A 9171-nucleotide genomic window follows, 5' to 3' on the forward strand; every position below is an offset into this window, starting at 1 on the left:
CAGATACCTGGGTGGGAAGGCACAGGTATCTTCAGCAAGTGGCTCCTTCTGGGAGGACCATGACATCCCCAGCTCACACAGCTCTAGTGGAGGTGGCCTTCCCCTTGGGAAGCCTGACCTGGCTCCCTGACCTGACTCTGGGATGCTCCTTGCTGCCAGAGGAGGAGGCCCGGAAGGAGCTTGATGAAGACCACTTGCCCAGGATCTCCAGGCTTGTTGGGGAAGGAGACGTAGGGCAAGAAGCCTTCAGCTCTTGCGTTATGCAGCTCTTCTCAACCTAGAGTTGCTAGCAACAGGCCACACAAAAGGAAAATGTGGATTCCACCGCTGCTACCACTGGTCCTATCCTGCAGTTGATGTGGGATAGAGGTGAGCTGCCCAAACCTGCTAAACTTCCTTGCCTATCTGTTGAGGGATACCTGGGCAACCTGTAGAGCAACATGGGGTATAAGTAGAACAGCAATCTTGGAGGCTAGAACACAAACTTTGGAGGATAAAACAGAGGCCAAGGCAAAGTACAGTGCCACCCAGACTGCTCCTGCTGTCTCCCCAGCCGTGGAAACTTCAGACTCCCTGCCACCTACACTTTGCAGTTCCCAGCTCCTCCTTCCACCCTTGACTTGGCTGAGCTGGCTGCCAGACCGCCACATTCTGCCTGTCCATTACACTAAGAATATCCAAAATCCCTGACTCTCCACTGTCTCTTCCACTGACCTTGTTCCCATTTTTTTGGTTCCACCTAATGAGGAACGAGGCTCTTCTCATTCTGGAGTAGCTTCAGCACCTCCCACTTCTGACCCCCCAACACCTTCTAGTCCCATACCTTTCTCCTTCCAGCATCCCTTCAGAAGGGAGACCCCTACAGCTGTGTGTGTGCATCCCCCCCTCCACCTTTCCTCTCCCACTGTTTTTCCAGGACCTTCCACCAGGGTCTCTGTTGTCATCAGCAAGCAGATGAATTCCACAGCAGTCATTTCCACCATCACAGCAAACACATCTGCCCACTAGACCTTGCAGCTTCTTTCAGACCCTCAGGTCCTCAATAGGGATACCACTTTCCCACCTAAGACTGTTACGTTCAGAACTTTTTCAAACTCCAGGAGCTCTCTACTAGTTTTCCAAGTTGGTGGCAGTGCACAGCAGGTGCCCCCTGGTAAGACTCAACCTACATCCACCCAGCTACATTTGTATTCCCCAGCCCCACTCCTCAGCCCAAATTTGGGGCCCCTGATTTGGCCAAGGCAAACTACAGCACCCCCCAGCCTTCCCCTGCTGCCTCCTCACCTGCAGTGTCTTCATATTCCCTCTGCATGGCCACCTACACTTCCCAGGTCCCAGGTCCCCTTTCCACCCCTGACTTAGGAATTGCCTCAACCCAAGTCTCCATCAGTTTGCCTACACAGCTAATCATGGGATCAATGGCAACTTCTAACCACACTGTAAATCTGGGAGCCACCACTCCACTCACACTGGGGGCCCTTCATGGACAGCAGTGGAAAGCCTGTCTCCCTGGTACCCCTGTTCTTCTGAGCCTTGCCATTATGGCTCCCTCAGACACCTGTAGTTTAGGAAACATTAGCTCTGCAACATCATCATCCATTCCTACCATTGACAGCAGTGCTGTGGTTACCACCCCTTATTCAAAAGCTGTCATCTTCCAGTCTGCCACTGTCTCATGGAAGATGTGCATCCTTGTCTCTTCCTTGCATGCATCTGGGGCTCCCTGGTTCCGGGAACACACAACCCAGAGGCAATGTTGCCTCAGTTCATGTCTTTACCAGTTTGCCTGCACAGTCAGTTGTAGGACCAACTGTAACTTCTAACCATACCGTAAATCAGGGAGCCACTGATCAGCTCACACTGTGGGCCCCTGTTGGGCAGCAGTGGAAAGCCTCTCTCATCAGTGGTTTTCTGAGACTTCCCAGAAACTCCCAGACACCTCCAGTTTAGGAATCGGCACCTCTGCAACATCATCATTCCTTCCTACCATTGACAGCAAGGCTACGGCTACCACCTATTTTTCAAAAGCTGCCATCTTCCATTCTGCAGCTGTCTCAAGGAAGAAGTGCACCCCATCTTATTTGGGGCTCCCTGCTTCTACAAACAAACAACTCAATAGAAACATTGCCACCGTTCACATCTCCACCAGTTTGCCTGCACAGTCAGCCATAGGAGCAACCATAACTTCTAACCACATAAATGCAGGAGCCACTGCTCAGCTCACACTGGGGGCCCCTGATGGGCAACACTGGAAAGCCTGTCTTCCCAGTACCCCTGTTTTTCTAAGCCTTCCTTTGATGGCTCCTCCAGACACCTCCAGTTTAGGGAGTAGAGCCTCTGCATCATTATCATCCACACCCACCATTGGCAGCAGCACTGTGGATGTGACTCCTTATTCAAAAACTGTCATCTTTCAGTCTGCTGCTATCTCAAGGAAGAAGCGCACCCTATCTTATCTGGTGTTTCATGGTCCTGGTAACACAGAACCCAGTGGCAACATTGTCTCAGCCCACATCGTCACCAGTTTGTCTGCACAGTCAGTCATGGGACCAATCCCAACTTCCCACCATGTAGTAAATCCGTGATCCATATCTGGGGCTTCTGATGGGCAGGAGAAGTCAGAAACTTCTTTTATTCTGGGAAACCTAGCAACCCTAGCACCAGTTATAGGCCTAAGGTCTCCTTGCATCCCAGCCACCCAGTGGCAGCATCATGGCAGCAGACCTTACCAGTGTGACACCAAATTTTGGATTTGGCCTGCCTATCAGTGTGCAGTCTGATATGATTAAAAACCCAAGTGCTTTCATTGGCACAGCCAAGTCATCTACATTTAGATTTACCCCTGGGATGCCTGGCCCTGGGGACAGTACTACATTGGTTGGCAATTCTACTCTAGGCCCACGGGGGATAATGAGATCTGGGGCCCTTACAGATGGTGAGAACACTGGGGTTAGCACGTCTGTCTGAGGCCCCAGTTCCACATCAGGAACACCAAAAGCTGTACCAGAAAAGAGGAGAACAGGCAGCATCACTTCTGTTCTCCCATCTGGTCAGGTAGCCTGGGGCTCACCTGTCCACATCACATTGGTTGTGGCCCAAAACACCAGCACCATCCCTACTTGTTCCATCTTCATGCCAAGTACCCGACATGCACTGCTCCAGAACCCAAGTGTTGCACCAAGAGGAGGCAACCACATTCCCATTGTGAGAGGCCCTTGTGCTTCCTTTCTCCATCAGTCCATGGTTGACCTCCCTGGACAAAACACAAATGGTGCATCTACAGTGAATGCCACCATAGCTATAATGAGAGGCCAAGATATGCTGGCACAGCAACGAAGCACAGCAGCCGGGGCCACCTGGACAAAGAACAGATGGTGTGATGGGGGACAGCACCACAAATGCTGTGACTGGACACACTTATGGGGTCCCCATGCACAAAGAGCACCTGAGGCCCAGCTGGTACACACAGATGGTGTGATGCAGGACAAATAAGAGCAAGTCTCCTTCCACATGTAATCTCCATGAACAAATGTTTCCCCTGGAGGAAGGGGCTCGGTTCCTTTAAATTAAACTTAAGCTGCTCTCTCCCTTTAGGAACCAGATGACCCAAATTGATACACTCCCTTGTGGTGGAAGATAGAAGAAACCAGCATGTGTCAGCTGTGGTCTCCCTGGCTTGACTGTTCACCTGGCTGCCCCAAGTTCTCAGCCAGTTCTCTAATCTTTGAACTGACAGGATGGATACCCACTGCTATTTGCAGGTGGTACTTCTCCCCTTGCCTGTTTTCCTTAGTGGGCCCTTATCTTTCCAGATTGTGTGTATTAAAACCTTATTCTTGCTAATGTGCCTCTGCTCATGTGTCTTTGCTGTTGGACTCAACTGTGGAGGAAGAATTGACACGTATGAGGAATGATGTGTTGAGGTAGATTTTTACCCAAAACTTTCTGTGTCCCAGGGAATAGGATGTGGAAGCAGCAACCCTTTCTGACTTCACAGGCTGAGTCCTGAAGCCTCTGTGTGAGGTTGGAGCATCAGGGATGACAACCTAGTGAGACATGAGGTTCAGACTGTGGAGAGACCAGGTGGCCTGCCCTTGCTTCTTCCCTCTGTTCTTCTCTCCAACCACTCCTACCTCTTGGAGGCAATATAATTCCTGAGGTGTGTGAGGAAACTTCACTTGCTCATTTTCACTTAAAAAATGTTTAAATGTCTTTTGTGTGTGTCTTTTTGTTTAATTTAGACTTAGGCAGGTCATCCTTATAGATTCCTGCTTCATGCAGAGAAGTTGGGCTTGGCATCCAGCTTCTTGCATGTAGAGGAACCAAGAAAGGAAGCACTCATGCCTACTCTGTAATTAATAAAAATTTATGTTTACTTAGAATTTATCATGCTGCTTAAAACGATCAGAAAAGCTTATCTTGAATAACTGCTCTGGCTCTAGTCTAAATCACCAAGACGTCAAATCACAAAAGTTACAATTACACCGAGATCTGGCTGACTCCAGCATTCTGCTAGGTCTCCACTAGACTTCTGTGAAAATAATACCTTTTCTAAGGTATTTCACAACCCAGGAGAACCATCTCAAGATGGGGAAAGGAGAAAAGTACAAGCATTTCCCTCAGCTTCTAGCATATTAAACATTTGCCAGTGATGACTTTACAATCAACTCTGTGCTAGGCCCTGGAGATACAGAGTTGAAAGACATCTCTTGCCACAGAAAATTTACAATGTATTCTGGAGACAGATGACCAGACAAAACATTTAACTGGATAGGTAGATGCTGAGTCAATGGAAGCAGGTAAGAAGAACATTAACTACTTCTGGGGGAAATGAAACATGAACTGCACCTTCAAGGAGGAGAAGGGGACAGTTAAGTGGAGAAGGACTACTTCCAGGTCAAAGCAATAGCATTGAAAAATTGGGAAAGTGTAGGGAACCAGCCCTACATCACCCATGGGTACCCTGAGTTAGGTGAGACAAAGGAATGAGAAAAAAGACAGATTAAGAGGGATAGTGGGACCAGGGGGCCATCACTTATTACTCTGGAGGAGGCAGTGAAGACCCCAAGCTCTGGTCATCCACGCTATTTATTGGTTACAGTCCCTTTGATCTACAGGGTAGGGGTGGAGTGATGGTGGGATGAATCAGTGAGCCGGAACTGAATCAGTGAGCTGGAACTGGTGTATCATTCTAAGGATTGATAACGGTGGCAGTTTAGAAGTTTCATAAAATAAGGACGTGTGGTTATCTTTAGCCTATTACCTATGTGCAGCTGATGGAAAGTGGGCCTTACAAGGAACCTGCAAGTCTGGCTGCATCATAGCGCTACGAAGGGGTTTTATATCCTTGAGCACAACGTTTATGGTAACAGCGTCTAGGTCACTCTGCACTGGAATGTGAGATATGGAGAGGCCTTCCTCGTCAGAGGCCTCCTGTGGCCTTCCACAGTTTGTTGGTCCTTGTTTATATGTTATTCATAACCAGTGTATGTAGGTACTCTGTAAGTCCTTTCTCCTTTGCTGCTTTTCCCAACAGGAAAGAATGGAGATGACCGGCCAGTGGGACACCAGATGGGTGGTCAGGAATGTCTGAAGAGTGAAACCAAAGCTGGGAGGTGCACCTGCAGGGTTCAACAAGGGCAGTATGAACACAAACTTAAACACCACAATGGGGCATCTGTTCATTTTTCTGCTAGTATGAAAAGTCATGAAGGGATTGTAAGCAAAGATATGACAAGGTTATATGTAGATTTTAGAAACCTCCCTGTGACTGGGTGAGAAAGAAGAAGTGAATGGCGTCAGGGCAGAGGACAGGAAGCTTAATGATACTTCAGTTACCCAAGCAAAGATGAAGCAATGAGCTCCTGGTGTAAAGGAGCTGACAGCAGAGACGGTCAGGAGGTCGGAGAAGAGGGAAGTGAAATGGGTGACAGCAATGAGCCCAGGCCTATCCTCATCAGCTGGCTTGAGTAAATAAACATAAGTGTTTCTGGCAAAAATGTAAGTTCTACTTTTCATAGTGTGAGATGATGATGGAAGATTCAGATTCTATTTGGAAAGCAGTGTATTCACTCTATGAATTTAACATCTATTGGGCATCTGGGATGTGCTGTGGACTATTGTAGGTAGTAGTGTCAATTATAAGAAAGGAAAAATTCCTAACTTTGCAGACTCTGCATGCTAATTGCAGATGACAAAAGAAATGGCAAACATGCAAATTATCTGGCAGGTTAGCCAGTAACAAATGCTATGGAGAATAAAGAAGTATGCGGGGGATTAAGATTGTGGCGTGAAGCAGGGGTTTCCATTTAAACTGTGGACAAGAAAACCGCACTGGGAAAGTGAAATGTGAACATCAGAGGCAACTGAGCCAGATATCTGAGCAAAGAGCATCCGAGATAATAGGAATAGTCACTGCAGAGGCTCAGAGGAAGGATGCCTGGGGTGTCAGGGAGCAGCTAGTGAGGTAATGTGGCTGGAATGGAGTTAGTTTGTGGGAGGGAGGGAGGGGAGGAGGACAGACAAGATATGGGATGAATTCCTCGCACCATTTATTAGTTGGATCATGACAAACAGTGGAGTCAACCTTCAAGCATCTCAATGAAATCAGTCCTTATACTATGGACTATTTACCTGAGAAAATTTTGATAAGGATAAAATAAAATAAGGAAGTAACTTAGACACCATTGCTGTTATTGTTCTCTGGATAAATGGATGGATAGATGGATAAATAGATGATAGAGGTACAGACTGAAATTTTGCATTCCCTCAAAAATTCTTATTTTGGAACCCTAACCTTCCATGTGCTGTTATTAGCAGGTTGGGCCACTGGGAAGTGTCGAGGTTTAGATGAAGTCATGAGGATGGAACCCCCGTGATGGGATTCATGCCTGTATAAGAAAAACAAGAAACACCAGAGTTTCTTCTCACTGCCATGTGAGGACATAGCAAGAAGTTGACCGTCTTTAAGACAGGAAAAGCGTCACCACAGGAAATGGTATCTGCTTTCATCTTGGACTTCCCAGGCTCCAGAACTTTAGGAAATAAATGTCTGTTGTTGAAGCCACCCGTTTATGTAATTTTGTTATAGCAGCTTGTGATGGTTAATACTGAGTGTCAACTTGATTGGATTGAAGGGTACAAAGTATTGATCCTGGGTGCGTCTGTGAAGGTATTGTCAAAGGAGATTAATAGTAGAGTCAGTGGGCTGGGAAAGGCAGACCCACCCTCAATCTGGGTGGGCACCATCTAATCAGCTGCCAGTGCCACCACAGTATAAAGCAGGCAGAAAAACGTGAAAAGACTAGACTGGCTTAGCCTCCCATCCTACATCTTTCTCCCATGCTGCATGCTTCCTGTCCTTGAACATCAGACTACAAGTTCTTCAGCTTTGGGACTTGGACTGGCTCTCCTTGAACCTCAGCTTGTACATGGCCTATTGTGGGACCTTGTGATTGTGTCAGTTAATACTCCTGAATAAACTCCATTATATGTACGTATGTAAGTATGTGTGCATACATGTATCCTAGTAGTTCTGTCCCTCTAGAGAACTCTAATACACAGCCCAAGCTGACTAATATAGATAGGTAGGTAAGTAGGAAGATAGATAGGGATCTTGATAGGTAGATAGACAGACAGACAGATGCATAATGATAGAGAGCATATACTTATATATGTGTCCTCCATGAGTGAGTTCCTTAGGCAGTGGTCCTCTGATTGCCTTTACTAGACAATGCAAATAGAAGAACCCTGTTTTAAAGGGAGCATAAAAATGCTTAGTTTTATGAAGTTAACACCTGTAAAAATATGATAACTGGGACTAAAAATGCACAGCATTGTGCCTAGTGCAATATCTATGAGATTAGCCCTGTAAAAACAAAACCATCACAGAGAGACTGGTGGACTCCTCCTGGCACCCTGGTGCCTGATTCCTTTACTGTCAGTGGCTTAGCACAGTTCCAGAGGGTCAGAGTTCCTGCACACTGGCTGCAGAGAATCACCCACCCTTTGTGGTCAGACCTGCCTCTCAGAAGCAGGGCCAAAATCTGTTTGCTTTAAATAGTCCTGCCCCCTGTCTCTACCATGCATGGGAACAATATTACCTGGGACAAATTTTAAAAACTCACATTTCTTGTCATTTGAGAAAAGACCTTCAATTATGATTCTGATAAGACAAACTTAAAAAAAAGTGTGTTGAGAGATATAAAGATGAATTTGATTTTTATGTTTTGATGAGCTTACACAGCTTTAACTGTTTCTAAACAAATAGATTCTTCTGTTTTTATTAAAGTAAGCATAATATGCATTTGAATAATGCTGAAATTCAACCCTTCCTACACCAGTTCCCTTCTCCAAAGAGTCTTTAGCCACTTTGTTGTTACCCCCATAGTTCTAAACTTTATGCTTTTTCTGCTCTGTCGTGACATATTCATTTTAGAAAATATTTCTAACACCCTAGCATGAGAGAGGACGATAAACTCCCACTCCCGCTCATATTTCCTGTCTCTTCTTTCCCACGTGTCATATTCATTTTATTAATTTTGCTGCTTTTGTTCAATAACTCACATATGTTTGTAAGCTTTTTTGATGAGGGAAAATGGTAGCATAGTGGCTAACAGCATTGGTTCTGGAAATAGATCACTTGGTTTGGAATCCTTGCTCTTTAACTTACTGGCTATGCAGCCGCTTACAGATCCTTCCTATGCTCCTGTTTCCTTATCTGTAAATCAGGGAAAAGGCTAATATCCATCACATGGGCAGCTCTTGATGCGTAGGCGGAAAAATGGATTTGTAGATGTTAGTGTCCATTATACAATCTCAAGTATTTTCTATTAGTATTATGTTATTGTTTTATCAATGTTTATTCTTAGGACTTTATGCTGAAAGCTATATTCTCACGACTCCTCTGCTTTTCCTTTTCCCTTGCACAACTCACCTCTGTCGGTGACCTTTGCTTTTCTTTGTGCTGTGAACATTTACATTTTGTCATGCACTGGCATCAAAGTACCCCATTTTTTATTCATAGGTTGACTCTTAGGGGTGAAGACTAACAAGCTGTATTGACTAAGTATTGCTGAGTCCTGGGGAAAATAGCGGGGTAGGATTATATTTTCTTCTTTGTAGATAGAGTGCCCCAACTTAGGTCTTTTCCATCAATTGTTGCTATATTTC

Source organism: Cebus imitator, unplaced genomic scaffold (genome assembly GCF_001604975.1).
Source record: "Cebus imitator isolate Cc_AM_T3 unplaced genomic scaffold, Cebus_imitator-1.0 Scaffold150, whole genome shotgun sequence".
NCBI classification, from domain to species: domain Eukaryota; kingdom Metazoa; phylum Chordata; class Mammalia; order Primates; family Cebidae; genus Cebus; species Cebus imitator.